The 27,024-nt window shown below is 44.4% G+C and overlaps 1 protein-coding gene across 3 annotated transcripts in view; it reads right to left on the reverse strand.

The window, feature by feature from the left end:
• The window catches only part of LOC146785721 (prolactin-releasing peptide receptor-like), a 655,448-nt gene that overhangs the window by 623,711 nt on the left and 4,713 nt on the right, over nucleotides 1-27,024 (reverse strand). The window contains exon 2 of one of the 3 annotated variants that reach the window (XM_085634950.1): nucleotides 6,661-6,721. The exons of the other annotated variants lie outside the window; for them this stretch is intronic. The gene's annotated coding sequence lies outside the window, so the exon portion shown is untranslated. The remainder of the gene's footprint in view (nucleotides 1-6,660; nucleotides 6,722-27,024) is intronic. 3 annotated transcript variants of the gene reach the window in all.

Consider the following 27,024-nt stretch of genomic DNA (forward strand, 5'->3'; position numbering starts at 1 on the left):
GCAAAGAGAAGGTGAACCAACTGCTCGGCTGCATCTGCTGCACCTTGGGCTAGCAAATAGAGAACTGTGCCTGGGGCTCCCGCATAATGAAAAAGTTGCTTCAGAGCCCCAAAACAAAGAAGTGACTCCAAGGGTCAGGTGGCTGATCCAGTGAAACTAGCACAATGGCAATCAAAGCTGAAGTAGCCCACTCTGGAAATTCGAGAGATCAGTCCTTGACCACTAAAATTTACACCCCTCTGCTACTGGCTTGAACAGGACTTTGAAGAAAACCTACCCCTGTGGCCAAAGTTACCCCACCTTACCTGTGGACCGAAAATAACTGGAAAGACACCCCCCATCAACTGCATATCACCCAGAGTATCTTTAAGCATCCTGCTTCCCCAGCATCATAACCACATCATTGAAGTGCATTGTGGTCTTGATATAAAGTGTGGAACTGGACTTGATACTGCTTTGGTGACCAGGTAATCGTCCATATACTCCTTGTTGTCCCCACTGACCTTCTCCATGTCGGAATTGGCCTTCCACTCGGGCAGATGTAACCGAACACAACTCTTCCAAACTTTTCAAAAGTTTCTAATCTTTAAGTTACCAATGCTGGTTTGCACTAAAATATGAGATTTACATTTTACTTAAGAATCTATATCTCCGTAACTCTGGTGGGTTTTAGTCATCTTGGTGTCTAAAAAATCCAAAAGGTATAATCTATTTTTATAAATTAGTGTTGGATGTCTTGTGTTGTGTAGCTTTCTTTTTCCCTTGTTTTATACTCCTAAACACATTACACTAGTTCCTTTGTTGAAGTCTTGTTGCTCAAAGCCACAGCTACCCAAGGTTGAGCTAAAGGTTTTACAAACGAGCCAGACTAGACCCAAGACAGTTTAGTGCGAGGATTACACAGTAAGGTTGCAAAACCATAACATACAATACACCACAATCCTCACACATTCTTTCTGCTGGATGTGATCATTTCAAATTTGTACTGCTTCAATCTGAAAGAAAGTCTAAAAAACATGGGTGTGTGGCTTTTAACCATTTCCCCCAAGGATAATTGAAACTAAGCAGTTGTTATCCGATTGCATCAACAATCTTCTACCCCAAATGTATGGGCGAAACTTCTGGATCGTCCACCATCATGCTAAGAGTTGCTTTTCCATTGCAGCTAAATAAAATTCAACTTCTCTCAACACCCGAGAAGCATATCCAGTGGTCTACTCCTCCACCTTTTTTCTTTGGTTAAGAACAGCCCCCAAACCTAACTGCTGCTGCAGACTAGAACACAAGACAAATTGGGATCATGGCACTTAAGAGCCTTGGAACTGACCAGCTGACTTTTTATCCACTCAAATGTACTCCAACATACACTATACCACACAAATTGTACATTTTTCCTGAGTATATTAGCCAGGGGTTTCACATTTGTGGCATCATCTGGAATAAACCATGAATAAAATTCACAAACTCCTAGAAAAGCCTTCAAGTCATTTTTGTCCCACGTCGGGAATGTACAGATGATAGCCTCAACCAAACTTGGCCTGAGTTCAATCTCAAACTCCAAGTCACTCTGGCCCAATATTCAATGCTTGCCTTCAGAAACACGCCTTGATGCAAATTGTGGTTGTGCTGCTCTCTACTAGCTGGATGCACCAACATTGTCCCGAAATACTATAACACCACTGACTCCCTTAAATCATTATCCCTTGGAAAACCAATCCCACCTGCATCCAGCAATATTGAAATGTACCTATGGATGAGATAAAAGCTGCTGTAGATCTTGACTAAGAGTCCAGCTCCATCTGGTAATAGGCAGCAGCAAGGTCACCATTAATGAACCACTTCCTCCCAACACTGCTTACATCTCCATGATCTTAGGGAGTGTATAAAATGAACCCATATCCCTCTATGGAGGCTGCCTAAATCCACACAAATCCCCATCTCAGTGCTACTATTATGTGCAATGACCACAAATTAATGCCATAAGGAGGACTCTACTGGATCTATAATACCCCTATTACACTGACCCATTAGCTATTTCTCAGGATCCTCCGGAATACTGAAGGGCATACTACACAGCTGGCGTTTCATTGGAATCGTTCCGTCTTTGGCTCAAATTCTATATTTAAAACCTGTGTTTTTTCCTCACCTGTCCACACACACTCCGGGAAAACTGTCAACAATGTCCCTATTGAAACCTTAACTGTTTACAACAAAGAATGGATCCTTTGTACCTGGTCTCAAACCATGTAAAACAATCTGTGATGAAACTACCCAATAATATTTAGAACCTTGATTGCTACATAGACCTTACCTAAAATTCTCCTTCCCTTTAAACTCCAAAATTTCCTTTAAAAAAAACCAACAATTACATTCTTGGTCCCTCATAGGACACTGGGGCATGATCCAGAGGCTCAAGTTGTCTGTCAACCCCTGTATCTTGAAACAATTCCTAAGTGATCCTAGTTTTTCTAGCTCCACAGTCAACCAACAAATGCAGTTCTTTGTCACTTACCTTGACATCCACATTGGGATAAACACATTATGTCGGATCTGGACACTTGACTTCGCATACCTAAAACTATTTCACACAAATCTTCTTGAATTTTGGATATGGCATTGGTAACTACACTTTCATCAGATACATTAGCCACACTGGTGTTGCCACGTTTTACACCCTGACAAACTCTTGCAAAATGTCTCTCTACCACACGCCCTACACTTAGCATTTTCAGCAAAACAAAGTTTGCCATGCTTCGCATGTGTAGCACTTTTACATCTAAAACAAATGTTGGTGTGTTGGAAAAATGTCTTAGGGCCACTTTGAGAGTCTTTATCCTAGCTGCAAACAGCACCAATTGCATCAGTCTGTCTTTTGACTGGCTCTCTTGCTGACGCCTCTGAAATTTGGATGTTTTAGCCACTCTAATACATTCTTCTAAAGAGGGATTATCTGTGGACAAGAGCTTCTGCTGAATTCCCTTCTCTGCACAGTAAAAAATTAATTGATCAGAAACCAACTAATCAGAAAAAAGTCAATTTGACATTTTGCTATGAGTCTGCATGGAGCAGTAACGTATGAACCAACATCCTCATCAGATTTTTGGACCTCTTAAAGAACTTGTTTTGTAGGACAACCAAACTTGGTTGTAAGTCAAACTCTCCTTCAAGTTTCTTTACCACTTCAGTACATCCATCATTCATTACCCCTTCCTTTGGAATCAGATGCGGCAAATGCTTAAGGATAGTCCTTCCCTTGAATCCCAGAAAATGTAGTAACATGTATATCTTCATTTACCCGAAGCCCAGATGCTCCATAGCACCAAAATAAGTATTGAATGGATCCAATCAGTTTTTCCTGTTCATAAACAGCTCCCCAGGGATTTCCAGAAACGGTGAAAGAGGATTTACAGATCGCATACTTCTAATAGGAGTAACATAATGGCTTTTCCAATACTAGATGCATGAAGGGAGAGAAACTCAGCACTACAAGCTGGCTGGCACTAGATTCCAAAGAATAAGCTGCACAAGCCTGAAGTGTCACAGACTGTTACTAGGTGTCCTGAGAGTAAGACACACACTTTAACAGTGCCTCAGGCTCTTGCTAGATGCACCAAGACTGAGTAGCTCAAGCCTGCAGAACCCCAGGCTGATACTAGGTGACCTGAGAGTGAGCAACTCAAGCTTGAAGTATCAAAGTCTGACTGAAAACATGTTTAAACAATGTACTGGCAGTTGCAACAAGATGGCAATTGTAAAATGTTTGCTGCATGCATGAACCACAAGAAAGTATTCCTCAAAAATATATTTTATTCACATTTTTGAAAGTCATTACCTTGAAGATGTAAAATGTAATGTTTGTAATTCCAGTTTTAAGGGAGCTCAATAATGTTTTTCGAATGTATTTGAATTTAGAAACATCTCTTTCATATGCAGTCAAAATAGAAAAAAAAGCATACTGTTTTATAAACACATTAAACAATTTAAAAAAAGTTCTATTTTTCATTTTGTTTCTTAAATTACAATAAAAATAGAATTTGTAAGATAGCTGATTTGTTTGCATATTATCTCATGCAGCATGTAGCAGTAGTGGAAACAGATATGTCAAGGTACAACAAGCATTGGCATAGCCAATAGGTCTTGCCTTTGGGACCTTAGAAGCGTTTCGCCTTGCAGCACATTATCCTGGGTGCTGTGCCACCAGGGATTGAAGAGCTATACAATTACTACACACTGGGTCATGCAGTCTGATTCAGGAAAACATGCTTGCCTCAGGAAACATTTATGGGAGCGGCAGGTGTGAGAGACAGAGGTAGGCAAGAAAGGTGGGACAGTGAGAGGGAGTGAGTTTGGGGAGACCAAAAGGTGGGAGAAAGGGGTCACAGTGGTGTAACAGAGGCACCTACAACACCCACATGGGTGGCACACTCTTCCGTCCCTAAAGTAATTTAGCCAAGGGCCTAATAATTCTCCAAGATACATGAGTCTCAGGGGCCCTCGCCACACTGTGCAGGTAGCCTATCATTTTGCATGACACCACTGCAGAGGGGTTGTGGGGAGAGGTGAGGCAGAGGGATTGTGGGAGGCAAGTTAGATACATTTATGTCAGAGACAGGCAGATGGGCGAGAAGAGAGCTAGAGAGAGAAAGTGAGAGCGAGAGAGGAGAGCGAGACATGGTGAAAGAGGGATGCGAGAGGGGGGAAGGGTGGGAGAGCAGAACAGAGACTTAAGAAAGTGAAGGAAACAAGCAGTGAGACAGAAGGAGAGAGAGGAAAGGGAAGTCACAAGGAGAAGTGGGAGCGAGAGAAATGTGGAAGAGGCAGCAGGATGATAAGAGAGAGAAAACAGCCGACTGAGGAAGAAAGCTTGGAACGAGGGGAAGAGACAGTTTGGAGCGAGCTGTACAATGACTCAAAAAAGTGAGAGCGATAGACTGGGAGATACGGTGGAGAGAAAGTTGTAAGCAAGAAGGGAGGCAGGCTGTTTGATCACACAGATTATAAAGAATGAGGGAGGCAGGTGTGCCATGCATCTAAGCCAAGATACGGAGTTTCAGGAATCCAGATATTTCACCAACAGCGCATGCTGGGACTTGTGGGCGTTTTATAGGAACAAGGGTACCCCAATATACGAACCAGGGGTGGTACAATGTGGAGAGAAACAATGGTTCTTAATGGCCTAAAAAGGTCCAGATTAGAAAACCTTAGAGAGGGTAGGGATTTTAGTAAATGTTTTTAGAACTTAAATTTTTTGAAAAGAGCGATAATTAATATGGAAAAGGGACAGGAAGGTCAAGGTATGACAGATATTTATTGTACAAAAATGGATTTCAGGTGCTCACATATTCAGTGACAATAAGCGTGACATGATAGGTGAGGGTGAACTTAAAAGAAGACATCGCATTTGACAACAAGTGTGGAACTTGGACTTGTAGGCGACACTAATAACAAGAAAAGTAAAAAACACAAGTCCCAGAAAAAGAAAACAGATGACCTGGTCACCCTCATCATGATAGTGGGCATATTGGAAATGAGAGTGGTCGTAGGGAAAAAAAAAAGAGACAGAGATGGGAGGGAGAAATTTCAATGAGAAAGAAAGTCAATTAATGGGGAGGGGAAGATGGAGAAAGTAAGAAAGGTAGAGGAAAACAGAAAGGAAGACATGGAAAGTTTGTGGGAGAAGGAAAGTGTCAGGTGGGAAAGATGAGATACAAAGGTGATAAGTGGCCCATAATGTGTGACAACACCAACCAGGCCTGACATTCCCTAAACACCGCTTTGAATTCTGGGACGTGTAGTCCCACAATTACACAGGGAGGCTTGCCATTACATGCCAGTCAATACAAAATGACGGGGAATTAAAAAAAAAAAAAAAAAAAAAAAAACAGGATTGGGTCAGGAGTAATGCATGACATGGAGCCCTTAGTAGCACGGAAGAAAGAGTTTGTAGGCGGTCTTCCTTTATGGCCGCCCTTTCTGCATTTACATTTTGATCTTTGGCTTGATTAATCAGACAGTGCCTGCAGCTGCCCTTTGCCTGGACTCTCATGCCAATGCCACCGAAGCTTCCGCCAGACACCCTGTGTACGCAGAGGTGGTACAGTTACAAAGGTGCTAGGGGCCACTTAAAACGAGTTTAATAAATACAGACTAAACATATTTAAACTGGTCACCTCTCATCATACACAAGCTCTGTTTTCAGCACATTAATCCCATGCCCTGAAATGCTTTACTGGAGCAGGCCCACGTGACTTGGAAGTTCTCACACAGATTTCTGCATGGGGCACTTTAACCCCCTTAGCCACGTTACAGGGGGTGCGCCCTGCAGAAAGAAACTTACCTAAACCAGTGGGCGAAGTGGGCGGGAACAGCAGGGCACGGCGTGCCCCTACTTCTTTAATTCTATAGATTCCGTGCCCCTACTTTTTTATTTGGAACATGCGTCCCTGGACGTAAGAAATATCCAAGCACTGCAGAGAAGGCTGGCATTAGTGGCTGTTTGGGGACGGGCGGGGAGCAGAGAAGGAAAAGGTCTCCGTCTCTTGCTTCCTGCCCAGACAAGACAAGGAAGGTGTCCGCTTCTGCTCTGCCGTTGGCAGCTGCCCCCCCCCTCTCTTTCTTACTCTTATTCCCTCTCTGTTTGTCTAACTCCTCCTCACTTACCGAAAACCGTGACTCAAGAAATGGTTCTCACCCTCTTTCTTCCCGTCGTTCATTTGTTCCCCTGTGAAATGGATGCAAAAAAGAAAAACACTTTTGTTGGAAATGCCGTTTTGACATTTTTCTATTCCAAAGTGCAGCCACGGAAAGGTTCAAAATATGAAAAATCAATAAATAAAGCAAGACGGAATGTTCTTAAAGTGCCCAGATCGGTTTTATTCAAACCCCAAAAATATTAGCATCACTTTACTCAGTTTGCCAGTGAAGCGCTGTTTTCCCCCGGTGGGGAAGTGCGCCAAACCTGGAGGTACTGCGATACCTGGTTGATGGGTGGATTGGAAAACAAAATGTGCACGGCGGCTTTGTGTTCACGAATGTGGTCTTTTTAAACCATACTGCTTACGTTTTGTAAGCATATAAGCAGTGGACATTGAAATGGGTCCTTTCTGGGCCCTGTAGTTTTCAGGCAGAAGCACTCACTGATTTCTGAATAGTGAGTGTAAAAGCGTTAAGTTCACCATGTTGTTCCTGCTTACATTTCACAAGCTTTATTTAATCTTTCATTCCCAATGAGTGGTTGCTTTTTCCAGGATGTTGTTACTTTTTCCTTTAGGGAGCATATTGCTCTTGCCAGTGCATAATTTGAATTGAGTCGCATCCAGTGTTTTATAGCAGGTCAAATTGGATTGTAGTTGAAGGCAATGTGAATTTCTCTCAGTGGGGCAGTATGGTGTTCAGTGAGGGAGCGGATGTAGCACTGGGGGCAGAGCTGCCGAAATTAGAACTGAGGAACCAGGTTCAGCCTTCATGAGCAGTCCTCCAGACCACTCTCCTGAGGGAGCACATTCCCACGCTAGACCTTAGAAGACCCTGCAAATCCGGAAAAGCCCTGGGGGCATATGTATCAAACGATTTTTTAATCGCAAATGCTGCGATTCGCAAAATAACAGCGTTTGCGATAAAAAAAAACAAAAAAAAAATACGGTAATCGGGATGTATGAGCCACATCCCATCGCAAAATTAAGGAATTGCTAATTTAGCGATTTCTTAATTTTGCGTAAGCATTTAAGAAATCGCAAATTGCGATTTCTTAAATGATATGTAAAAAGCACCCAAGTTGTGCGAATTATCCTTAAGAAATCGCAAATTACCACCAGCTTCCAGTTGGTGGTAATTTGCGATTTCCTTTCAAAAAGCACTTTTTTGAAATTTACAAAGTGCCACGTGGCGCTCATACATGCCCTTAGGGCATGTATGTGCGCCATATGCACACACATGCTCATTTCAGGGGTGCATCAGGGTGTCATCATGACACCCTTGCACCTTTGAAATTATTCTCAAATTGCGATTAGCAAATTGCGATTCGCTATTTGAGAATTACTTCCCATTCATTCCTATGGGTCTCCTGGCCCATAGAAATGAATGGGCAGGTATTCCTTAATTGCGATTTCGCAATTTGCTAAATCGCAATTAAGGAATTTTAAGAAATCGCAAAAAGTTTGCAATTTTTTTAATACATCCCGTTTTGCAATTCTCAAATAGCGATTCTTTAAAAATCGCTATTTGAGAATCGCAAATGGTGATGTTGATACATATGCCCCCTGGTGTCTTAACACCAGCAGGTGGACCCTAGCAGTGGTATGTGGGTTCACCTTGAAAGCTTGCCCACCACAATCCATACTGAAGTTCACCTCCAGTCTTGCTGGCAAGCCTAAGAAGTAGCAGACCCTAGAGCAACAGTGAGGTCACAGGACCCCTGAGAAGAGCTGGCACTAGGGTGATGCGACCGGTGTGTCCGCAACGGGTGCTGACTTTGAGTGGGGGCATTGTATATTATGGTTTTAAAAGCACTTGCTGCCTCCTTCCTGGCCTACAGCAATTTTCGGCAATAATAAAAATGTCATGATAACTCCGGTGAATAAACGTCTTACTAGAGCGAGATCGGAGTTTTGTCTAGTGGAAAGATAGCGCAGAGGGTTAATGTGCCTGCTGCTAAGAACATGTACCATGCCCATCACAGAGTGCACATATTGTAAATGGGTTAGTGGGTTACTGCTTTTGACAGTAAGATCCTTTTGCTACTTGCAGTTTATAAGTTAAAATCCTAACAAAGAACAGTGAGCTATTAGCTTTCACCTGCATACAAACTGCAAGGTATAAACTAGAGCTATGTTTTTTTTCCCTAAGCCTTTGATTATCCTAATGTTGCAAAAATTGTTCATTTGGATAGAAATCAATAATGATTAATAAAGGGAACCTCCAATCATGGTATTAAGTTTTAAATTCTGAGTTTGAGTTTCTCCAGATCAATCACTATTAAACTATACTGCCTACTAATATGGTTGTCATGTGACTCCTACACCTTGTAGTGCTTTGTCTGATGTAACATTTCCCATACAGTGATTTACACACGTAAAATTGATTGTCTGTGTATATTGCAGACAACAGAAAATCCATGGCTCAGAAACAAATGGCTTGTTCTTCCACTTTTAAGCATATTTGGGACATTCTGTGATTAGAAACATATCCCACTTTGTTAATTTATTTTAATGTCAATAACTCGTATTAATCGTTAAATAATCATGTGTATCCATTGGTTTAATTACATAACATAATAAGCTGTGAATGGTCAGTGAAATGCCAAACAAATACTAAAGATTGGGATGTTTTGCCAATCCTGGCCACACCTCTAACTCCGCCCTCTGATCCAATCCTCAGGTCCTCAGGTCCTGATCCTGATCCTCCGCCCACAGTTCCCCTACTTTTTTTTCCCCACTTTGACCACTGACCTAAACATACATGCCAATATTTTACAAAAGGAAAGTGGTGTATTAAAAAAAGAATTTGGGGCCACGTATTTTTCCCCATTGACTTCTATTGAAGAGGAGGGGAGGAGGGGTGGACACGGGGAGGATGGGTGAAGTAGCAGCGAGAGACGGCATAGGGAAGTAAACAGCATCGGAAAAGCGAAAAGGGGAGGGGCATCCATTGCGGTATTGGACTACAATTAAAGTCCCTGAAATTGTTTGCGTGAGAAGCAGGCGTGTTTAGCACCGAGCCAGCAGAGTACAAGACGGACCACACTACGGTCTGTGTGCGTCGGTTTCACTTTCTCTTGTTAATCCCACAAATGCACACTGGCCGGGGGAGCCGATAAAAGTATGAGAGGCAGCAATGGGCGGTAGGTGTTGTAGGGACGACGACTGAGCTGAAGCAAAACAAAAAGTAGTGTGCCAAACATGCATAAGTGGTGAAAAGTTAACTGACCCATGTAACTGGGTCAGTCGCCAGAGCAGAAACAAACAGCCAAAAGGCGGGACAAAGACAACAAAGGGACCATAGAACAGGAAGATTTTATCAGGGGCAATACAAGGAGTCAATTACAAGTGATAGGCATGGCCAAAGCCCACAGAATGTACCTCCATAGTGAACGTAATTAATTAAATAATTATTAATTAAAAAACAAATTAAAAGAGATGCAAATTAATTTCCTCCCCAAACGTTACCCCAAAACCCACACACAAAATAAAAATAAACAAACAATTACCATAAATATGTATGAATTAATGAATTCATATTAATGATTAACTAATTCTTGATAAATTAAACAAATTACTTTCCACCCTCTACTTTCCACCCTCTACCCCAATAAACTCCACAACCCACACCTAAAAAGCATTACACAATTTCCATAACTACTTTTACATTAATAAATTATTAATTAACAACTTATTAATTTAAGATAATTTACTTCCCACCCTTTACCACTATAAACCCCCAAACTCACATCTAAAATTACACAATTTCCATAAGTATTAATTAATTAGCATTAAATTAATTATAAATAAATTACTCCCTACCCTATTCCCCTATAAACCCCACCACCCACTCCTAAAAAAAATAAAACATAATTAATTACCAATTAATCAAATAATAATTAATGAGCAATTAATACATTCTTAATAAATTAATTCCCACAATAAAATATAAATTAAATGAATATTAATATAAAAATAATACATTATGGTTAAATTACTTCCCACCCTATTCCCCTATAAACCGACAACCCGCTCCTGAAAAAAATGAAACAATTAACATAATTACCAATGAATTAATAATTAACAATTAATAATCAATAATACCTTAATTACCACAACACTATGAAATCTAAATACTTATAAAGACAAATTAACTTAATTTATTATAATTAAATTACATCCCACCCTATTAACTCTACCACAACAGAACTAAAAAATGCAAAATGTAATTGAAATAAAATTAACTATAAAAAACTTTAACACCTGAAAAAACAAAAGCAACACTTACATAAAAAAAATTGTTCACATACTTTTAAAATACGTACTAAAATACATAACACCAATTAAAACATTGATATTTTAAACAACTATATTTTTGCAAATGATATTAATGACTTTGATATTTTCAAAAACGATATTTCTTACCTCTAAGTCGATATTCTTGTTGTCGATATTTCTGCATCACAATATTTCTAACTCGATATTTCCAACTCAGTATTCGGTCTCTGCACCGTTGCTGGCTTTAGGGCTCTGGGCACTTTACCACCGCTAACCAGTGCTAAAGTGCGTGTGCTCTCTCCTATAAACATGGTACAATTGGTTTTACACCTTTCTGACATATTTGATTTACTTGTAAATCACTTGTAAAGTGGTATACCATTTCTCCAGGCCCTGTACTTCAGATGCTACTAGTGGACCTGCAAGAGTGATTTTGCCACCCACAGAAGTAGCATTTCGAACCTGTCTCCTGCCTGCCACGGCAGGGTCTGTTTGTGAAGTTTAATGCCACTTTGACTTGGCATTTAAAACTACTGGCCAAGCCTTAAACTCACCTTTTACTACACATCGGTCACCCCTAAGGTAGGCCCCAGGTAGCCCTATGGGAAGGGTGCTGTGTAAGTGAAATGTAGGACATGTACTTTTATGTTTTGCATGTCCTAGTAGTGACAATCAGCCTATATTTTGTTTTTGACTACAGTGAGGCCTACTCCTCTCATAGGCTAACAATGGGAATTGCCTTAAATACTTTTAAGTGGTAATTCCTCATCAGAAAGGAATAGATTTCGCATGTTTGATATGTTTAGAATGGTAATGATAAATCTTCCTTACTAGTGAAGTTGAATTTCAAATTACTATTTTAGAAATGCCACTTGTAGAAAGTTGGCATATCTCTGTGCTTATAACTCCGTGTATCTGACAGCCTGTACCCAATACATATCTGGGCTGGGTGACAGCTACACTTTGTGCATTCCTTCTAGACAGCCGCAATACAGGAGGGGCTGGGTGTGACAGGGGATACATCTGCATTCATCTGCATACTGATAGCCTTCCTGGGCAGGGAGGATGAGAGACTGTTCACGCATATCTTAATAGGTTGTATCCTGCTCTCATACAAAGGTCTGATGTACCCCCTACTGGTAGTTTTGAGCCAGGGCTGGGTTGAAAGGGATTCTTGTGCACTTCAGAGTTCCTTTGACTCCATCTAATCAGACACTGCGTGTGACCCTTAACCAGACGCTGTTGGCTCTACATCTGCACATGGCCATAAGGACAGCTGTGCTGCCAGGAAGGACTGCCTCACTGCTAACTGCTTTGCTGTGTTGGCCTTCTGATTGCTGGGCTGCAGTAGGGATTGCCACTTTGCAACCTGCCTTGATGTGCTGGCCTGCTGCCTGCTACCTTCTTTTGAGCTCACCCCCAGTGTTCTCCAAGGGCTTGTTGGCTGCCCCCGGTTCTTTGGGAAATCTCAGGACCATCAAAGATTTCCTTTATGTGCCGCTGCCTTGGGACTCTGCCAAATGTGAGTCCGACAGCTGCACTCTGACCCGTAGCTGTGTTGAGCATTCCTTGCTAGTTGGGCGGTAAGCGCACTGGATCTAGGAAGACCGGTACTCCCTGCTACAGGAGGCTCTAAGCACTCAGTGTCTTGTCTCCATAAACTACGCTGCATATTGCCCGGGCCACATAGACCAGTAAAGAATCACCGCAGTGAGTGAGAGCCACCGCAGCGCCTCAGCTTGGATCTCCGATGACGCATTGCCCAGAAACCAGGGGTTGGCCAAGTTCGCGAGGTATGTCAGCAGTGCTGTGTGCAGTCATCCAAGGAACTATGGAATCTGGTGAACTGGGCCCTGCTTCTGAGGCCCAAGAACAGATCTGAGGCCGCCTACCTCTGTGCAGTTCCGAGGGTGCCCTTCAGCCGGTGGATCCCCTGAAACCGGGCCCATCCCCATGAGAGGTACTGTGGGTGAGTGGGGCCCAGGAGAGCAGAGAAGCTTCTCCGTGGATGTCTCTATTGTCCGGACGAGTGGCCCCATAGGGCCGCCGACATGCTGCAGATTGGGGGCCTTACTGGCTCTGTCATTTGACCTGTGAAGCCCCAACAACTGACCTGTGTGTAGCGGGTGGCTGGAACTTTCCGCATACTTGGTCCTGCTTCAAGCATGATTTTGAGCCAGGAGACAGAGGAGGGTCGCTCTAGCCTAGTTGATCATGACCTACATTTTAGGAACTCATCAAGTGTGTATTGGAGCACTCGGTTTACCAAGTTTGAGTACCATAGAAACTGGAAAGGTACTTATGTGATCTTTATTGTTGTGACCTTGTGCTCTTCAATGCAAAGAGTATCATTTTAAAACCTGCCAAGCTTGCAAAGTACTTATTTCATTTGTATTGTTTTGGTCTTGTTCTGTGCATAATAGAGAAACCTATTTTTATAACCCTGTGTGGAGTCTTTTGGTGGTGTGTTAATTTTGTTACTGTGTGTTACATAAATGCTTTACGCATTGCCTCTGTTGATAAACTTGCCTGCTCTGCGCCAAGCTACCGGAGGGTGACCACAAGTTCTCTTTAGTGTGCATCTAGATCCAGAGTTCAATGAGAACTCTGAGGGAGAGGACCCCTTCGTAATTCTAAAGGCTGCAAGGTCTTGGAACCTCATGGAGGATGCCAAACTAGAACCTCAAAAGGGCTGTGGTCCTGAGAAATGACTGTACAAAGGCTCCAGAAGAGAGAGGGGAGCCCACAGAGAGAGTATCCTACTGGATCCTGTGCTGGGAGCAGTGTTTCCTCCCACGCCTTGTCCCCTGAGGAGCTCAAGGACAGACAGGCCAAGAGGGATCTACGGCTGCATCTGGCCCAACTGGCTGCAGAGGAGAGACAAACTGAGGCTGGTAAAGCCCTGGCTGAAAGGGCTTTAGCCAGAGAAAAACTTGCTATCGAGGAAAATAAATTGACCTATGAGCTTAGTTTGAAAGAACTGGCGTTAAGAGCAAAGCAAGTAGAGTCCTGTGGTGGCAGCAAAACTACTGTGTCCAGTGCTGAAGATTCAGCCCACACACCCAGAGACTTGATGCCTAGCTTCAAGGAGGGGGCTGACATTCACCAGTGGTCTGCAGCATATGAGGAAGCTCTAGAGGTACACAGAATTCGTAAGTAGGACTGGAGAAATGGCATGTAGAATCATATTCCTGATGGTGGGAGGGATACTCTAATGGCCCGAGAGGGAAGCAACAGTAAGAGGTGCACCCCCACGAAAGGAGCCCTGGTAAAGAAGTATGGATTCATCTTCTGAAGAGTACTTTTGCAAGGCACTGGATGTTTGGGTGAAGGGTAGCATAGTAAACACTTTTGATGGACTGTACAATTTGTTTGCCAGATAGCTTATATTAAGCTATTGTTTTCCAGGGCTACGCCAACACCTGGTGGAGTGTAAGTTCTCGGACTCCAGGAAACTTGCAAAGGAGGCAGACCTCTGGGTGGATACCAGAGTGCCTGGAAAGGAATTTGGGAACGATTCTAAAGAAAGTGGCTCAGGTTCCCCCAATTGTGCATTAAAGGTTACTAATATTTGCCACCTAAGACATCGTTATAGCATTGGGTGGCCTGGAATAATCTGAATTGTCACACTTGTAGGAGTGTGCTGGTAAGTAGTTGTGTATGTACTGTCATTGACAGTGCTGGCAGGGCAATAGGTGGTGCAAGCTACAGTAGACACCTGACAAGGGGCAAGGTACTTTTTTTTTTTTTTTACAAATGGAGTACTGACAGTGTGGTTGTACTGCACCCTGCAATTCCTACACCTCACGGTATCAGCAATTCTGGTATTACTGTATCAGAAATTAAGGAAAACTTAAAAAGGACCTATGTGTTTGCTTATACATAAATTATATAGGAAGATAACTGGACCTCTTTTCCCCAGGTTGTTTTTGAATAAAGCAGAAGAGAGAAAAAAAAAAAAGAGAAAAAAAAAAAGAGAAAAAGAGAGAAAGAGAAAAAGAGAGAAAAGGAGAAAGAGCTGGACACTGACTGAGTGTGTGTGTGCACACATTTTTGATTAGCTGGTAAGCAGCATAGTTCAAAATTTAGCAGTTGTTTAAGGAATGGTGGCCGGCTAACAAGCCTTAGGAAGAATATTGAGGTGGACACCATCCTTGTGTTAAGTGAGAAAAAGTTATCCGTACAGTCTGTTTTTGCCTTTAGTTGGTATGTATGAGTGAATTTTTTAAACACACGAGAGAAGATGCTGAAATGCCTAGACTTGTTGAAGGTTTCACATATGACATGGAACCATGAGCAAATATATAGACATTTCTATGTGTGCAAGACGATGCATGGATTCAACAATCAGGACTCATATAGAGCTGCTAATGACCAGATAGGGTAACCAAGTACTCGCAGGTCCCGGGAGGCTCATTCAAACAGCCAGGTCTTGAGGGACCTTTGGAATTATTGAAGTGAGGTGACTGTCCAGAACTGTGTGGGAGGCTGTTCCAGGTCTTTGCTACGTTGTTGGAAGAGGACCATCCTCCACTTCTACTCCAGTAGATGCAAGGACTGTGTGCAATTGAAAGGGAGACAGAGCATAATCATCTCAGCAGTTGATGGAAGTTCAGGTGGTGGTTAAGGTAGGTGGGTCCATAGTTGTGTAGAGCCTTGTGTATGTGGGTCAGCAGCTGGAGTTGGCATCATTTTTGTACGGGGAGCCAGTCAAGCTGCCTGAGGTGGGGTGTGATGTGGATTTGCTGGAGAGGTCGGACAAGTAGCGCTGTGCCGTTCTGTATGGTCTGAAGTCCCTGTAGCAGGTGTGCAGCGATTCCTACATAGATTGCGTTGTCATAGTCCAGTAGGCTGGTGATGAAGGCCTGTGTCACAGTGTGTCTGGTGTGCATGTGAAGCCCTTAAAGATCATACATAGCGTTCACAGAGTGAGGAAGCAGGCTAAGGAGACTGCGTTTAATCTAGGATTTCATGGTAAGCTTGTTATCTATGAAGATTCCAAGGTTTCTGGTGTGGTTGGCGGGTCTGGGCTCCAAGTTTGAAGTCCACCACGCATCACTCCATGGGTTGCTGTTGTTGCTGAAGAGAAGTACTTCTCTCTTGTCATTGTTCAGCTTCAGGCAGTTCTTCATCCACTCGGCGACTCTTGTCAGGCATCTGTGGAAGTTGGTCCTTGTGGTGGTAGGGTCGTCGGTGAGGGAGACGATGAGTTGGGTGTCATGTGACTAGGATGTAATGTTGAGGTTGTAAGATCTGACGATGTTAACCAGTGGGGTCATATATGCACTGAAGAGGGTGGGGCTGAGGGATGAGCCATGAGGGACACTACCGGGGGTTGGCCTTGGGTTCGGAGATGAAAGTTGGTAAGCGGACCCTCAGAGTTCTTCAGGTGAGGAAAAGGTGATCCATCTGAGTGTATCCCCTTGGATACCGATGTGGTGGAGTCTTTTGATCAGTGTGTTGTGTGATACGGTGTTGAAGGCTGCCAAGACCTCAAGGAGAAGCTGCTGTTTCTCCACAGTGGAGGAGGGTTCGAATGTTATCAGTGGCTGCGATCAGGGCGGTCTCTGTGCAAAGAAGTGGCAAGGCCAACTGGCGGAAGATTTTCTGCTTTCTCTTTCCCCAGCATTTTAGCAGCTCTGCTGACAAATTTGGTGAACCGACTGATCAGCTTTGTATTTTCTGGGTTCATAGTCGCTATTATTGCCTGACGACATGTGCGAGCGCCTAGTTTGTTCCACTCCTCGCACAATAAAGTCCTTCTGTCGTTAAGCAGAGCTGGGCATGTGCAGACTATATTCTCCATGCTTTCAGAATGGTAGCCACATTCCCTGCATTCGATATTGAGACTGGGACGCCGCCATTGTGGCAAATGCTTTAAAAAGGGCCACTTGCCTAGCCTTAGGGCCATGAACTTAACCTTCCAAAAGAGTGAGTATGTGCTTGATAGGTAGGGTGACTCAGCCCCCGGTTTATAATCGGAGACAACAGCCCAGGCGTGTTTCCTTCTGGATAATTTTGCCCAGTGAAAAGACCAGAGCTGAACACTTTGCTTAATTACGGTCTTCAATGCCTGTTATGATGGATTTGTTCCCCAATATTCCGTGACTCCGAGTAACTGTAGGGAGTGGGCCAAGTGGTGCCGATATTTTGGGCTAAATGTGCTGGTCGATATTTCACTCCAAAATTTGGCCTCAAGGCTGCCATCCCAAAAATTGCACAATCTATTGCAAAACTTAATAAAACCACCAGCCTCGATGCCGTTGTGATCTAGCAGGCCAAGTTCTAATCTGACTTGTGCCGGAGATGAAGACCTCGGCAGGCGCCATGCTCGTTTAAAGATTCCGGTGGTTGATTTATTTAGTAAGAGGTTTGTTGAGCCCATCATAATCTCGTGTCCGTATGATAAGGAATTGGTGATCTTGGCCTTCATTTCCTTGAGCAGTGGAATTAGGCTTGGCCCTAGTAGATGTTTTGAGAGTTTTGCCGACGCAAGCTCAAGCGACAGTGCTTTAGCCTTGACGGCATCTTTTTGTTTGGTGAAGGAACCTCTGGAGTCAAGGAAGATTCCCAAATATTTATAGTGTGGCACTGTATCGACGCTTTTATTATTGAAAAACCACCTACTTTTCCGCTGCTTCCATTTGCTGAAATGAATTTTTTGTTTTTGACAAATTCAATTCGAGAACATTGTCAAGTGTGTAGGGAAGGAGTTCGTCGAGAAGCCTCTGCAGGCCTACGTTTGTGTGGCTCAGTAAAGCAAGGTTGTCAGCATATAACAGGTTGCTGATGCGGGTTCTGTCCAGTTGAGGCGGATGGGAGTTAACCTTGTCAAGTATGGAAAATAGGTTAAAAAGTAGGTGTGCCAAGACACAGCCTTGTTTAACACCGCTTCCTGTTTGGATCTTTTTTGAAACATGGGACCCGTCGCCCAACTTTATTCTTATCCAGGTCGGTGTGGAGTTGGTATACCCCAGCGCTCTAATCTTTGCCATAGGCGGCCGCGTGGCACCTGGTCAAAAGCTGCATTGAAGTCGACGAAGCAGCAGTATAGTTGGATACGACGAACATCTGCTTTCTCCATCAAAACAGTTAATGTCAGTAGATTGCTGGTTGTGCCTGAATTAGCTACGAAGCCGGTCTGGTTAATGGGAGACGCTGTGTTGATTCAGCCCAGATTGACAATTCTTCTAGTAAAATGTTGGCATAGTATTTGGATTCGATATCAAGAAGTGCTATCATTCTGTAATTTTTTGGGTCATTTCTTTTACCACTCTTGTAGATGGGATGAATGATGGCACCTTTCCAGTAATCCGGGATGTGGTTATTGAGCCTGCAATGTAAAAACAGAGGTGCAAGGAGATCTGACCACAATGTTTTGTCTGACTTGAACAAGCCCTGAGGTAGTCCATTGGGGCCAGGGGCTTCGTCTGACCTGACTTTCCTAATTTTCCGGGCGATGAGGTTTCTTAAGACTCCGTGTGTCGTCAGCATCTCTGGAGTTTAATTGTTTTGTGGCTCTTTTCTCTCAATTGTTGTGCATCCGGGGTGTCTTCAACTGTGGTAGTGGACCCGGTGTTGCCTGTGCAGCGGCCTTCAGTGAGTGGTGGCCAAGATTTGGATGTCGAATGGGGGCTGGGGTGCTCTGTCCTTCTTAAATGTTCACTGAAGTGATTGAATAGAAACTCGGTCCAGTCGTGAGCACTAATGTTTGCGCTGCTGTGTCCTCTGCCTCCTAGTGGGCCTTTGTTCACAAGGGACCAGAATAACTTTGTGTTAGACCTTTTGCTGGTGTAGACTAACTTCAACCAGAACTGGTCTGACGCTGATTGTTTGTCTCTGTGCACGGATGCCTTGAAAGCTTTTTGAGCTTGCTGGTAGAGGTTAAATAAAATTATGTTTCCCGGGCATTTTCCGGCCCGGCGTAGAGCAGCATTTCTTTGAGATTTTAACATTTTTGTTGCAGGTGAAATGCGAAGTTGTGGTGGGTCTTACCGGGGGTAAGATTTAGATGGAAATTAGTTTGATAAACTGTTCACAAGCGCTTCCCAGCCGTCTATGATAGGGACATCTTTTTTGCATTGTAAACGTAGAAAAGCACCGCATTTCCCCGCAACAGTGGGGGCAACGCCGGACGACCATTTCATTCGCCTTAGGTTCTCCGAATGACTATCTGATATCGTATGAGCAAGTGCTTGATGGTGAGGCATGTTAAGAGATATTATTTGGGGTCGATGGTCACTTTCCCCTGTGCTGCGATGTAATGGCACTCAATTAAGGTGAGCATTTCACGGTTTCCTAATGTAATGTCCAAAAATGAACGGGTTCGGCAGCTAATTCTTGTCTGGGGTGGGGTAATCTGTGGATGAGCGACCGTTTATTACTATCTAACCTATTCTGCTGAATTGGAGGACTGCATATTTGCCCAATTTAGACGGTCTGAGTCCTGATGGTAATGTTTGTGTGGCGAGATGTGAGGGGACCGCTGGAAGGATGATCCCTAGGTCTTCAAACTGGTTGTGAAAGAGGTTGGTATTAAAATCTCCAGAGATTAAACATGGTATACTGCCATGTGTGCGTAAAATGTTCCATAATATTGCGATCAGGCAGTCCAGTTTGGATTTTTTCTCATTGGTGCATGGAGAAATGGAAACATTTAGCAGTAGTATCTTGCTCTCTGATGTGGGATTTGCGACCACAATGCCAGCGACCCAGTCAACTTCAAATTTAACCTGTTTGATACGTGCTGACAGTCTGGTAGCCGCGTAGATAGACAGCCCACCGCACAGTCTGCCGAACTTGCTCTGTCTTGTGGCGGGCGATATAAATTCCAGGTACCCTTCAATTGGGTTGCTGGTTATAGCCAGGTTTCCTGGAGAAGAATGAGGTTGTGTTTTTTAAAGAATCCAAGTGTGTCTGTAGATTGCAGTTTTGAAGAAAGACCGTTGATATTCCAGGAACAGATTATTAGTCCATGTTCCAAGTTATTTCAGTTAATCCTACTTTGGGATAGAGCTGCTGGCAGCCATGACCAATCTGTAATTCTGATGGTATGCTGTATTTCACTGCACTCGTCATTGCAAACTGGTGAGCGGCTTCTGGCTGACTTTAGAATAGAAAAGGGGTGTGGCTAATACTTGAGGCTGGAGCCTGGCTAGGTACGATTATTGAAGGATATCGGGGAACTCGGGCGTTGCCATGATTATTCCCCAGTTTTTGAATTGGTCAGCTTTAGATTGAACCAGTTCCCTTGTGGCTTTAGATGCTAATGTAATTAGAGTTGATTCTCCCGTTTGGGGGCCAATACTAGGATTAAATTCGATGGCGAGTACGTCTTTTGATTCCAGCTTACACAGGTCCGGATTCGATTTGAAAATCCGTATTATGTTCCAGCGATTTAATAGGTCGTGCAGGCCTTGAGAGACGTACTCTGGTGTTAACAGTAATTTGGTCTCATTGGTGTCTGTGGCTGGGTTGTGGATTTCAGCGGGTATGGACTTAGATGGCTTACGCTTGACTTCTGATGTTCATTGAGAAATTGATATACTGTACAAGGGGGAGGCTTACTCACTGATTTGGTTAGTTAATGCTGAGGTAAAGACTGTTTTGCGCATACACGCCAAAGAAAGTTGGCTGGATGATGTTGCCGAAAACTGATGGTCCAGTTCTTTGACGGGGTTAGTTGCGCGATGTAAGCCTGGACTGTTAATCATCAGTTGAGGTGGGGAAGATGGTTCAGTAGTTGGTAGTCGCTTTTGTTGGGGCGTGGTTGTGGCTGACCTGTTGACAATTATTGGCTCTTCATTGGTTTTGTAATTGCCTGCTTCCAGTGACTCCAATATTATCCTGAGATATTAGATGTGGGGAGTGCCTTGAAGCTTGTGGTGACTTTGTTTTTGTTGAACATTTTGCTTTTAAGTTTCCTTTTTGGAACGTTGGGGACTGGGCTGCTTGCGACTGGCTGGTGGGGACGGTGAGCACTGTACTCGAAGCCTGTGCTGTCGCTGGTTTATTATTTGTAAAATAGTTGCAAATTGTTTTTTTGGGCTCTTCTATGAGCATATTGCGGGATTTCCGAAGTCTTTTTTTTCCCCCCCGTTTTGATAGTCGATGGGCGGATTGCTGGACTGATTTGGCGTTGATATTTGTGTCGGTGGATGCATTAGAGACTGCTGTTGCTTTGATTGATGGTGGAGAAACAGGTGATAATTTATCGGACATGTGCTCGGGTTCTGGATGTTTGCCCTGTGGGGGAGCCGGTGGCGTGGAGTCTGGAAGCCTGTACTCTGGGATCCTCTGAATTTCTGTTAGTACTGATGACAGAAATTGGGGCAATGAGGATAAAGAGTCTATGATGGGAGAGCAGCAGCATACTGATTGAACTAGTTGCACTTGAGATTGAGCTTTTATTATTAATTAATTGAGCGCCTCCATTTTTTTTATCAATTCCTACGGTGTACACAGCAAGAGTGTTTAATAGATCCACCTGTTGATCCATTTTGTCTGAGTGGTAGTTCAATCATGACACTGTAGATTGAAGGGTTTGGAGGAGTTGTGACCAGACCAGAGCTCATTTAGGTCTAGAGATGATGAACTGACGGTCGATCTGTTGGATTCTTTGGTAAAAAAGGATAAGTCAGGGTGGGTATTGGGCATGGTGTTGTGGCCCCAGCCTGTGCTGATCTTTTGTTGACAGCTATTGGCAGTTGGTGATGAAATGGTTGGAGATGATGTTGTGGGGTTGCTTAGATGTTAGTTTGCCTGGGTTGCAACTTGTGGGGTAAGAACTTTAGTAGTTGCTATTGAATGGGCCTTGAGGGCTAGGGACTTGTTTGCTAAGGGAGAAAACTGGCTAGGAATCCAAACAGAGTGATGATCTAGCGGGGTCAATTGGCATCCAGTGAAAGGTGGAGGGGAAACAGAAGCCGATGCGTGAAAGTTGTTGACTTGCGAGTCGAAGGAGGACTGGTCAAGAACCTGGACGAGAACCAGAGGTGATGGAGTAGCCTCTGAAGCTCCTTTTATTTGGAGATTGGCACTAGCTGGAAGCAGGAGCGTAACACAGGCCCCCGCATCCCCCCCTTATCTCCAGGGGGCCCCATCAGCACTGCACTTCGGCCAGAGAGCTCTTGATAGAGTCCAGAGGGGGCCCCTCCACGAACCTTGCAGGGGGGCCCCCTCAATTATCGTTACGCCACTGGTTAGAAGGACTGGGAACGATGAACTGAGGCTTTTCTCGCCGGCATACACATGGATCATGGGCTGAACCAGTTTCTGGTGCTGGGCGGAGGCTGAGGATGAGGCAGTTTAAACAGGAGTCAGAGGAATGTCAAATGAGCTTGATCTTGACTTCAAAGAGGATACAGAACTTCTGAAATAGTCCCTCAAAGACATTTTTTTAGATGAAGAAACTGCAATGGCTGAAGGTCTCGATTGTGAATCTTTGCAGTTTTGATTTTCCTTGAGCACACCGCCTCCACCAGCTCTGCTTGTTATTTGTTGGACGAGGGGAGGCTGAACTTGAGATGAAGACTGATAGGGTTGTAGCTCGGGTTCTGTATCTGAGGCAATGCCCGATTGTGACTGTAAGTCTGATGATTTTGCCGGGTTTTCGGGTGGCGATTGGTCCGCTACTGCATCGTCAGAAACCCTCTTCTTAATGCCTTTTTTTGAAGGATTAGATGGGGCTTTCCTGGTTTTCCCGGATCTCATTGCTGGGGGACATAGGGGGTATGGGGTAAGGGGTGGCCCTCACACGCCCCCCCCGACCGAGCCGCTTGGGCTACTTCGAATGTTCTAAAACGCCCGGAAAGCTCACCCAGGGGATCGTGGCTCAACGATGCCGTGCAGGGTACAAACATTTGGTTGATTTCCTCCCTTAATTCAGGTGAAGCAGTGGCTGTGGTAGCTACAGTGGCTACACTGGCTGCAGTAGCAGTGGGTTGCAGTAGTTACTAAATGGCTGGGGGCTGGAGGGAGCAGTGGGCAGCCTCGGGTTCCTTGGTCACCCTATTAGGGACAATGATAGCGGTTGTGATGATAACAAAGGTGATAGTTGGGGAGATGGCAGTGGCTGGACATGATGAGAGGTGAGAAGCAGCTGGTAATGATAGCAGGAATGATAGCAGGAGCAGGCAAATGGGGAGGGTGCAGGTGGCAGGCAGAGGGCAGACAGGTGGCAAGCAGCTGACCAGCAGATGACGAGGAAAGGGCAAGCGGGGCACGCTAGGCAGAATCGCAGGCTGCACCCGAAATGATCGGGCCGCCTCCGCGGTCTTCCAAGGGCACGCACTCACTGTGGCCGCTGTCTAATGGCAGCCGCGCTTACCGCAGGTGCTCTGGTACCGGCTCTGGCTCCGGCTGATCTGCCGCCCTCTCCGCAACCCCCGGTGTCAGGGGAGGGTCTCCAAGATGCCATGAGGAGCCGCTGCACGCTCAACCCCTGCACGGCCGCTCCACTTCAAGGGAACTACCCTCTGGGACTCCGGGGCTCCAAAACTCTATAGCTGCTTAGCTCTGCTCTGCTACCGTGTAAGCCACCGTGCAACCCGCCTTGCACGGGCCAACAACACGAGGGATAGGCGGACACCGCAGACTGCTATCTGCTGGAACAGGCAGTTCTCTAACCGATCTGCCGCTGCTCCTCGCAGCTGACTCCGACTCGCAGTGGGAGCTTCGTGACAATCGTGAGCAATCCTGGGCAATGCTGAAAAGCGGCAATGCGGTGGCAATACGGTGGCAATGTGGCGGTAAAGCGAAGCGGCAAGACAAGAAGGCAAGGCGGCGTCCTCCTCGCACTCCCCACACTGCTTGAAGTTGAGATGTTCCATGAGGGTGGTGGCATTATCGGTGGTGGTGGTGGTAAGTAACACGGAAACATTGGAGGAACCCTGGTGGACAACTGCCCTTTTCCATTAAAAAAATTGTTCTCCTCCCTTCCTTCCCTCTCAGGGGCATAACACAGGGCCGATAACCCCTGTGGTGCAGGGAACTCTAACCCTTCAAGGGCCCGCAACCCTTCAGGGAAGCCCCATTCAACTTAAACCCATGATTATCTATGAGATATAGGAACCCCTCTCACATTCTGAGGGGGTCATAATTTTGCGTTAAACTACTGTTCCCGCTAGAATACCTATGAATTTGACTTTTGATTTCCTCAGCAGCAGCACTATGAAGCGGCCCTCTGGGCAAAGCCGCACTCTCACCTACAAAGAGCACAGCTTGCAACACGATAAGCCACAAACAACCTCTCTAACCGTTTCACATTAAACAGACATGCAGCTTTGAAAAAAACACATGGATTAATGTGTCAACCTAACATAATCCAGCGGCAAAGCCAGAAATGTCCTGCCTTTCAGCCTTTCTAATTTCGAGCACGTTGGGTCTCACGCTTTCTGTTTAAAGACATGATTGATTTTGCATGAGGTTTTATTAGTGCTGACTGAAAAGAAAAATAAAGAAAAAAAATTAAGAAATCAATGTATATAATGTAATTCTATAGGTATGCATTAGCAGATGTGTTCTTTTTTTAACATATTCCTGGAACAGGATAAAAAGGTTCTTTTTTAGACCAAAAGGACACAGAGCTGTCCTCACAAAAATTATGAACACCCGAAGTGTACTTAGACATGTATCTGTCGCAGGTGCTTTCGTATTAGTGTAGTTTGCAGAAGAGCTATCTACCAATCAGAGCTCTCCGTTTCGTTTAATGGTAGCAGGTTCTGTGGAGATGATCATACCTTTTAGTGGAGCGAGTAATTGAAAGATTGTGTAGTAGATTAGGTACTAGGGGCAAAGAGGCCCTTCCTCCGATAGTTACAGTGAATTGGCACGACCTGCAGTATTATCTCAAGAGGCGAGCGAGTGAAGGTGGAAGGAGAGGGGGGGGGCTTGGGGGGATGATATGATAAGTAGGATTGGGTGAGGGAGATAATTTAGTTTCAGAGCTGAGCTACAGCTACACAGGGAGGTAATTACAAACTGAATGAAATTTGTTTTTTTTTTCCATTAAGGGTGTAATAGCTTCCAAAATGGGTGCGTAGTCTTGTGGAATTAGAAAATATCAGGGCAACAGGGTTCAAGGCAGGCATGGTGATGAAAATAAAGTCTACACTGCAGGAGTCTACTTGTTTGGCCAATTTAATCTAGTGTCGAAATAGCAAACATGAAAGCAGCTTGGAGCAGTCCCAGGCCTCATCGCTGGTTTTGTTTTAATTAGGGGTGGGCGGAATTTGCGAAATTCACTTTCGCAATTTATCGCGAAAATGTTAAAAATCTCCGCAAACACGCAGAAATATCGCGAAGATGCGAAAGTTTTTTTCCTGCCCGTTCGCGGTATTTTCTGCTTGGTCGCGGCTCGCCAACTTACCCATGCGGTTGCTCGCGGGCGCGGCCATCTTGTTTTCACTTGTCTCGCGGTGCATGATCGCGAGAAGAAAGACGTGATCGCGCGACGCATGACGTTACTGCGGGCGCGAACTGTCGCGAGACAGCGCAAATGGCTACCAACAATCCAACATCACGTGGAGAATGCGACCGGATCGGGAAAACCTGTTGGTGAACGCGGGGATTCAGGTAAGGCGATCGCGCGCGAGAATGTATTATTTTACAGCGCGAGCAAGAAACAAATTATCGCTGCGGAATGTGGAAATTGACATTTTCGCGCTTTCCGCGGAACGCGAAAATGCCAAATTATCGCAATTTCCGCGAACGGAACTTTGGCCCAGGCCTAGTTTTAATATTGTTCTGGGCGCGAACGTGAGTTTCTGCCCACGCTGGTATTACTAGAAGTGCGGTAATGCCACACACTTTGGGATTTCCACAGACACAATTCACCAGATACAACCTGACAGACTGGGTCCATACAAGATAGCTGAAATGTCGGAATCTCGGTGCAGATCATCTTTTTCCTCCTTGTCAGTCGAAACCTCGAAATATCATGTTGTGCACCATCTGCTCTGTTTACACTGATAGAAGCCAGAGTGAAAGAAAACATGCAACGCCTGTTACATCAGTGTGCCCACACTGCAGAACAAACTTTTTTATTTTGGAGGTATTTTTTTTCAGGCCGGACTTTTTAAAGAGATGTTCTATTTCACGGACAATCGAGTAAATATATTGCTAAAGGGCGTAAGGGTGATATAACATCAAACCCTGTTGTGTTTTTTCTAGATATTTACCGATTCCTGCCCTTCCCCCCCCTCCCCAACCCAGCCTTTTCCTCAGTCTACCCACTGTCCACAGTACCCCTGTAAAGAGGTTAGCTGTGGGGTTGTAGAATATGTCTTGGTATGGACTAATATACATCTGTTCTCGCTGAGTTGCATATTAGGTCTGTCCAGCTATGTGGTGCGATGGAGCGGCATTGGATGTGCGGACATTGCTCTGGGAAAGGAAAGAAAGGCTGAAGGTAAGAAAAGAAAGTAAGTAACGGAGAAGGGAAAAAGAGACTAAATGTGAATGTGCAATTAAGCAGAGAACGAGGATATGAAAGAAAGCCCATAGAAGAGGACAGAAGGAAAAGAAAGAAGGAATGAAGGTGAGATGGAGAAAGGGAAAGGACATAAAGGATATGAGAAACATGGGAGAAAAGGAAAAGTGATCTGAGAAAGCAAGAAAGAAACAAAAAGGAGAAAATATGAAGGAAGGAAACAAGCAGAAAGAACTAACAAAGAATGGGATAGAAAAACGAGCAAGAACAATAGATAGAAAGAAAGAAGAGAGGACAGACGAAGAAGAAAAGAAAGAAAAGAACAGACAAAGGAGGAGACAAAGAGAGGAAAGAAAGAAACGAACAGACGAAGGAGGAGAAAAAAAAGAGAGGACAGACGAAGGAGTAAAGAAAGAAGACAGACGAAGGAGGAAAGAAAGAAAAGAACAGACAAAGGAGGAGACAAAGAGAGGAAAGAAAGAAAGAAAGAAAGAAAAGAACAGACGAAAGAGGAGAAAAAAAGAGGACAGAAAGAAAGAAAAGACGAAGGAGGAGAAAAAAGAGAGGACAGACGAAGGAGGAAAGAAAGAAAGAAAAGAACAGACGAAGGAGGAGAAAAAA

The sequence above is a fragment of the Triturus cristatus genome, chromosome 11, assembly GCF_964204655.1.
Source record: "Triturus cristatus chromosome 11, aTriCri1.1, whole genome shotgun sequence".
NCBI lineage: Eukaryota > Metazoa > Chordata > Amphibia > Caudata > Salamandridae > Triturus > Triturus cristatus.